Source organism: Nicotiana attenuata, chromosome 7 (genome assembly GCF_001879085.1).
Source record: "Nicotiana attenuata strain UT chromosome 7, NIATTr2, whole genome shotgun sequence".
Lineage (NCBI taxonomy): Eukaryota > Viridiplantae > Streptophyta > Magnoliopsida > Solanales > Solanaceae > Nicotiana > Nicotiana attenuata.
The window spans coordinates 113,510,997-113,519,152 of NC_031995.1; the positions used below are offsets into that span (position 1 = coordinate 113,510,997).

The 8,156-nt window shown below is 37.8% G+C and overlaps 1 long non-coding RNA gene across 1 annotated transcript; it reads right to left on the reverse strand.

The window, feature by feature from the left end:
- On the reverse strand, positions 213-3,747 carry LOC109230632. Its single transcript, XR_002068691.1, has 5 exons — positions 3,510-3,747; positions 1,790-1,957; positions 1,151-1,475; positions 969-1,064; positions 213-468 (listed from the first exon to the last, which is right to left on the reverse strand). It is a non-coding gene; the product is annotated as an uncharacterized LOC109230632 (long non-coding RNA).

Sequence of the window (8,156 nt, forward strand, 5' to 3'; positions counted from 1 at the left end):
TCTGGTCCCTAAAGAACATTTAGTACAAATATTCTGGTCCTTAATGAAAATTGTCCAATCAATTTCTCATGTGCCACAAACGAGTAATCTGGTCGTTAAAGATAATTATGACCCAGTCCCTGTAAATCATTGTCTTAATCCGTTAATTCTATCAATCATATTCAATTTGCAACTAAAAATAAGGATAAGATAATATAATGATGGACCTTCTCCTTTGAAAACATATATAGAGAAATGCATTACAAAAAGGATAAACATCAATTATTGGCACTGTACAGACACAAAGTAATTAAGCTATATGGTCACAATAATGTGTACATATTCCCTTAGCAAAAAACGTAAATAGCTAATATAAAAAAAAAATATCCCTAGCCTATAATATAAATTTTGTCCAGCATTCCTAGCAAAATGATAGTCAAACAGCTGTAGGTCCTCACAAACTTGCTTCATGTAAACTCCCGTATCCAACTGTAAAAAGTATCAAGAGATTTTCATTAGAAAAAAATGTATAAAAATAAATTGGACAATTGGTTAAATTATTTTTTGTAACTTCACTCAAACAGTAATATAATCACCACTTAATTCCGAAAAAACTATTCATATTGATCAAGGTACACACTTCAAAGATAAATAGGCAATGAGGCGTATCTACAGGGACCAAAATGTTATGTCCATGACTCCAGCAAGCTAGTTGACATATTTTGAAATGATAGATAGATTTACATATATGCTTATTTTCAACTCATAAAGCTGTTTACATGTTGATGTTTCTTGTATAAGGTCATGTAGATTATATTCAACATATGACCCCCTTATCACCCATACTGATAATCATATAGGTCGAAATTAATAGCAGAAAGGAGAGAATTGAAGAAACTTTATAAAATGTACTCTTTCTAGTTTAGCTTTTAGAATCTGTAAGGCAGTACCTCATTCCTTATCTATAAACTAGTACATCACATTCTTACCATATTCAGTATCTGATGTGGGTATCTTTTATGCAAAAACACTGAGGAATCCAGTAATCATTTCATGTTGCTTGAAATGAACTGGCATTTGAGCACCTATAGAATAGTATTAATTGTTACATAAGATCGCAAAAACTAAAAGCAACAAAAAAAATTAAAGCTTTGGGTAAGCTATTACTAACTTGGTATATTCATTCTTCTTCGAAAATAGGTGATGTCGAAGGCTGGACATTTGAATGTTGAGCTAATACCAATTCTTTTAATTGATTCATCTCATTTTCTATGTTTGGCAAGCGATCTTTCAAGCAGTTATTTTCCTCTTGAGTCTTGAGTTGAACAAAGTTCTGACAATAATTCAGTCTTTGAGGAAGTCTCGCTTTTTAAGTCCTTCGCCTTTACGCCACCACCAAAGCCAACTACATGGCCACGAGTCTGGGGTCCAAAGCATTTTTCTACAATCTCTATGCTCGGAAGAGAAGGTGCAGACACCAATTCTTGAATTTGAGCCTAACAAAGTATATAAATAGATTTCTGTCATAATTCATAATATAACTAAAGTAAGGTACATGTTCAATTAATGAAATGCACATGTTTTTCGATTGTTTCAAAACAAAGCAGTAATGGACAAAGAAAGGGTTGTATTATATCAAAGAGAAAAAGCTTTTAAGTCCAAGAATCCATTTATTATATTTTTTATGCAACCATCATATGTCTTCTCTCCATTCAATCTTGGAAGCTACAAGCTATAAACTTTGTGGACTTTGTAGTGCTCCACTCGTTCTTTTTTCTATTTTGCACTATGTCAAAATCAATTTACTTACCAATCTCCTATAGCAGTCCGTAGCACGATATTTTCCAGGAAGTATTTCCTTGAGAACTATGGCCATTTAGTGCTTCGTGTTCCAGGCAGAGGCAGGGGATCTTGGTCTGTCAAATGCACTATTGGAGGCACAAATGCTAAATTTCATTCTGGTTGGAAGGCATTATTGCTGGAAAATAAGTTAAAGGTGATAAAGTTAATTACCTCTATAAGATATATAATCTGGAGTATACATACAACTTCACCTTCATTTACAAGAAAAACCAAAAATAAGAAAGTGTCTACCCTGGCTTACTAACATAATTGATCATCTGCTTATATAACCATATAGTAGTACTACATTGATTTTGAATTTTTCTATGAAGAAAGTAGAGAAAGTTGTCGGATGGACAAGCAACGGTCCAAATAAGAACAAGAGAGTATTGGAATAATTCTCAATTAAAAGATCATAGTAAGAAAATGAAGTCCAAGTAGGTTTCATCAAGTCGATTATCAACAAGTTGCATCCATTGCTTACTTGGAGCCATAACCTTAGAAGGTATATAAAAATTAGATTTAAAAGAAAAGGATAACATAGGCGTCTAACATAAATTATCCTAATTCAACTAATGCACACAAGAGACAAATAATATCCATTTTAGCTGATCAAAATTTTAGTTCATGAACCACATTGTAGATGAAAACTAAACAACTAAATGAGCCATCACACTGATTATCAAGTTCCTTTATTTTATAACCCTTTTTCTTGTTTAACAACAACTGCAGCAGCAGCGATAACAGAGAAAAGAAAAGAAAAAAGATACAATAGCCATAAGTTGAGCACATCTCTTTAAGTTCCATTTATCTTTCTTAACATGGGAAGTTAAGAGCAGGATCATCAACTGATGTATGCCTATAAAAAGAAAATTCAACATCAACTGATATATGAAAACTCAATCAAGATAAAAGACATCCATTACATGTTGTGTGCACAGGCCATCGACCATTTTTATACTCCTATTATAATGAACATTAGACAGTACGGTAATAATGCATATAAATTCATGACTATAACAATGGCAACTAGCTGTAGATATAGGTCAAGCGACCAGAGAACTAAATTTAATAATATTTATCAAGCACTTTGTTGCCTACGAAAATACTGTTAAAAAGTCATTGTTGTAGTCGTAAAAACTAAGGACTACCTGAGAAAGAAAAGGCACAATCTGATGTTTCTAGAGTACCTAATAGGTCAAAAAAGTTCAACCAATTCAACTATTTATAAGAAAAATCAGAACAAATAAAAGCACTCAATAAATTTAACACACGACATATTGTTAGCCCTTCAACCAAGTCTCCGGAAAACTTTTTAAATGCAACCCGACAGTGAAAACCTCAACCCTTGAAGACCTTCGATCTTTGCCCTCCAACCCAATATATACTCACATAACAACGATTATTCAAACAAACAAAGAAATTTTTATCGCAGAACCTTGGTCAGAAAGAAAGAAAAGAAACTAAAGGAAGGATTATATGAAAGATATGGATGATTCAGATAAATAAATGAGAAGTATGAAATTTACTCATGATGTACCTGATATCAAGAATATCTAAAAGGAATAACACCTTTCTTAGTATTCTGAAGAGAGAAAAGTGAAAAAATAGGATTTTTTTTTCCAGCAATATTCACAAAAAAATTACTAAAACTTAAGAGAGTAACAAAGAAAAGCAAAATGGGTTACCTCTCTGAAGTTTATGGGATGATAAAAAGAATTCTTTTTAGCTGCTACTACTTATAGGTCAAGATCAGAAGCAGAAGCACAAATTTAGTAGTAAAACAGAGTTGTGCAAGTAGTGGAGATCCAAAGTTTGGGGTTTGAGCGACCAACAGCTGAAATTTGGGATATGAGCAATCCACAACTGCAATTTGGGATTTTTGCTAGCTTTAGGTCTTTAGGGATTTTTTAGAGACCTTTTTGTTTCGCGCCTTTGGCAAAAAATTTTAGAGCGCCCACTGCTGAAATTTTATTATTAGCGACGGGGTCTTTATGCCCTTTTGTTTCCTTAAAAATAAAAATGGGGATTAAGGACCGGAAAATAATCTCGTACCTGTAAGTGTACCATTACGGACCATATTTTATGTTCGTCGCTAAATTTTGGTCCCTAATAACCCTTTTTCTTGTAGTGAACGTAGGCCAAACTATACAATTTAGCCTATTATCAGACTTGCGGCAACATTATTGGTGGATGAGGATGAAGAAGGATATTGTTGCATGCGTGGCCCGGTGTTTGAATTGTCAGCAGGCAAAGTACGAGCATTAGAGACTTGGTGGTTTGTTCCAGAAGATTGAGATTCCCGAGTGGAAGTGGGAGCGTATCACTATGGACTTCGTTGTTGGACCCCCACGGACTTAGAGGACGTTCGACGCAGTGTGGGTTATTGTGGATAGGCTGACTAAGTCAGCGCATTTCATTTCTGTGGCAGTTTTCTATTCTTCTGAGCGGTTGGCAGAGATTTATATCCGGGAGATTATTCGTCCTCATGGTGTGCCCGTGTCTATTATTTCTGACCGAGGTACGTAGTTACCTTGCACTTTTAGAGGGCAGTTCAGCTTGAGTTGGGTACTCGGGTCAAGTTGAGCACAGCATTTCATCCTCAGACGGACGGACAGTCCGAGCGTACTATTTAGATTTTGGAGGATATGCTCCGAGCATGTGTTATTGACTTTGGAGGTTTGTGGGATCAGTTCTTGCCATTAGCGGAGTTTGCCTATAACAATAGCTATTAGTCGAGCATCCAGATGGCCCCCTATGAGGCATTATGTGGTAGACGATGTCGATCGCCAGTTGGGTGGTTTGAGCCGGGAGAGGCTCGATTATTGGGTACAGATTTGGTATAGGATGCCTTGGACAAGGTTAAGATCATTCAGGATAGGCTTCATACAGCTCAGTCCAGGCAAAAGAGTTATGCCGACCGCAAGGTTCGTGATGTGGCATTCATGGTTGGAGAGCGAGTGTTGCTTCGGGTATCGCCCATGAAGAGCGTGATGAGATTTGGAAAGAAGGGCAAGCTAAGCCCTAAGTTCATCGGTCCTTTCGAGATTCTTGATCGGGTGGGAGAGGTGGCTTATAGATATGCGTTGCCATCAAGTTTACCGGCAGAGCATCCAGTGTTTCATGTGTCCATGCTTCGGAAGTATCACGGCGATCCATCCCACGTGTTAGACTTCAGCACTGTTCAATTGGACAAGGACTTGACCTATGAGGAGGAGCCGGTAGGCATTCTAGACCGGCAAGTTCGTCAGTTGAGATCGAAGAATTTCCCTTCAATTCGTGTGCAGTGGAGAGGTCAGCCTGTTGAGGCAGCGACCTGGGAGTCCAAGTCCAATATGCGAAGCCGTTATCCTCATCTTTTCACCGACTCAAGTACTTTTTTATGTCCGTTCGAGGACGAACGGTTGTTTTAGAGGTGGAGAATGTAATGACCCTAAAGTTCATCTCTTGTTTTAGAAGTCAAAACTGTGTTCTGAGGCCTTAAAAACCTATTTTTGTCTCACCTCGATTTACGTGCGCGATCCATGCGCGTTTCCGGAAAGCTTTTATGTGAAATTTAGGAAAAATAATGAATGTGGGCTTTAAAATTAATTAAAGTTGACTTTGATCAACATTCTTGGTAAATGGACCTGGACCCATGATCGGTTGGTCCCGTAGGGTCCGTAGTAAAAATGGGACTTGGGCGTATGCCCAAAATCGAATTCCATGGTCCCTAGCCAGAGAAAAAGAATTTTTAAAGAAATTATTTGCTGGAAAATATAAAGACTTTTTGAAATGAAATGATGCTTGTTTTTGATGGTATCGAGCCCGTATCTTGGTTTCGGATCCCGGTACAGGTTTAAAATAATAATTAAGTTGAATCTGTGGAATTTGGTAAGAATCGGAGTTGATTTGGCATAAATCAGACCTTTTGTTGAGGAAATGAAAATTTCAATGTTCTTAAGGAATTTCATGAATTTGAGGTTAAATTCGTAGTTGTTGATGTTATTTTGATGATTTGATATCACAAACAAGTCCGTATGATGTTTTTAAACTTGCGTGCATGTTTGGTTTGGAGCCCCGAGGGCTCGGGGAGTTTTGGATAGGGCACGGGGTGATTTGGACTTAGGAAAATTGCAGCTGTGCATCTGGTAATTTTACCCAGGCCTCTGATCTCGCAATTGCGAGATCAGGCTTCGCAATTGCGAAGCGGTCAGGCTTGGGAAATGCGACCAAAGTGTCAATTGGGAACCAAGCCTGGGCAGGCCCTCATCGCAAATGCGACCCCAGGGCTGGAAAATGCGAAGGACCTTCATCGCAAATGCGACGATTCCTTCGCAAATGCGAAGATGATAGGATTTCAAAGGGTCGCAATTGCGAACCCCTGGTCGCAATTGCAACATCTGCGACTTGTTAAGTGGGATTTTGACGGGATTCTTCATCATTTTACAACTTTCGCAAAACCTAAACACCCTTAGGCGATTTTTCAAAGGCTCAAACTTCTCCAAATCATAAGTAAGTGATTTCTAACTCATCTTCTTCAATCTAATCCATCCTTTTACATGATTTCACTTCAAAATCTAGGGGTTTTCATGGGAAATTGGGTGCTTTTTGGTAAAAGTTAGAATTTTTAAATTTTGGGGATTTGGACCTCAATTTGAGGTTCGATTTCAAAACAAATTGCATATTTGAGTTCGTGAGTGAATGGGTGATCGAGTTTTGGTTCAAACTTCGGGTTTTGACCATGCGGGCCCGGGGGCGGGTTTTGACTTTTTGGGGAGATCATTGGGAAATCTATTTTCATGCATTAGAATTGGTTTATTTAGCATTTATTAATGTTATTAAGTAAATTATGACTAGATACACGTGAATTGGAAGTGGAACCGATAGGTAACGCGGTAGTTGAGGCTTAATCTTGTCCGCGAAATCGAGGTAAGTGTTTGGCTTAACCTTAGCTTGAGGGAATAGGAGTTGTGGTCTTATTTGCTATGTGTTAGTATGGAGTACAACGTATAGGTGTGGTGACGAGTATCTATACGTTAGTGTCAAGCATGCCCGTAAGTCTTTATATCATGATTGTGATGACTCTACTATGTATCGATCAGGCTCAAATTGATGATTATTAATATTGAACAAAGCTTATAAAAGTTTCTTGGTAATTGACTATTCTTGAGTATTGGCTCAAGTTGAGTTTCATTTTGTAAAGTAATTGTTGAAAACAAGATTGGTTATAGCTGAATCCCTTGCCGGAATGTTATTGTTGACATTGTTGATTCCCTTGCCGGGATGTTATTGTTGATATTGTTGATTCCCTTTCCGGGACGTATTGTATTTATTATTTGGGTGAGGAAGAGTGTAAAGCACGAAGGGTGATGCCATGCCGATATTATGAGTGTTAATGCACGAAGGATAATGTCGTGCCATGATATGAGAGTTAATGCACGAAGGGTGATGCCGTGCCGATATTGTGAGAAATAATGCATGAAGGGTGATACCGTGCCACGATGATGAGAGGTAATGCACGAAGGGTGATGTCGTGCCGTTTCTGTTGATTCATATGGTGAGGACGAGAGTAAAAACACGAAGGGTGATGTCGTGCACGTGTTACTGTTTCATTATTCTTGTTGATATAGATATGATGTTCATTATGCTTCTTTATTGATGCTTCTTTATTGGTTTATTGTTAGAATTTGATATCCCCCGCAGCATGTCCTCCTCCCATCTTATTCCGTTGATTCCTGTTATTATGATTTTGTTTGTATATGATTTAACTGCACAGGTATATATGATTGTCGTGTCCTAGCCTCGTCACTACTTCGCCGAGATTAGGCTCAACAGTTACTCAGTACATGGGGTCGGTTGTACTGATGCTACACTCTGCACTCTTTTGTGCAGATTTCGGTATCGGACCCAGTGAGTAGCTGAGGTAGCTGGCTTCAGTCCAGGGAGACCAAGGTAGATTTGCTGGCGTCCGCAGAGCCTAAAGTCCCCCTTCCCTGTTTTAACTTTCTGATGTCTCTTTTCATTCCGAGAACAGTTGTACTTTTCTTTTTAAATCAGTATTTGTAGAAATTCGTAGATGTTCGTGAATTTGTGACACCAGATTCGTGGGTAGACATGTGTTGGAGTATTTGGATTTGTTTTAACTCTTCCACGCTTTTCATTTGTTTAGCTATAGTTACTGTTTATAATTGTTTGGGTTGATTGTTAATGTGTAGAACCTTAATAGTTGGCTTGCCTAGCTTTCACGAGTAGGCGCCATCACGACTACCGAGGGTGAGAAATCTGGGTCGTGACATAATTCTTTTCTCAAAATTCTCTCCTTTTTTTGTTGATAATTTCTATTCATAATACTC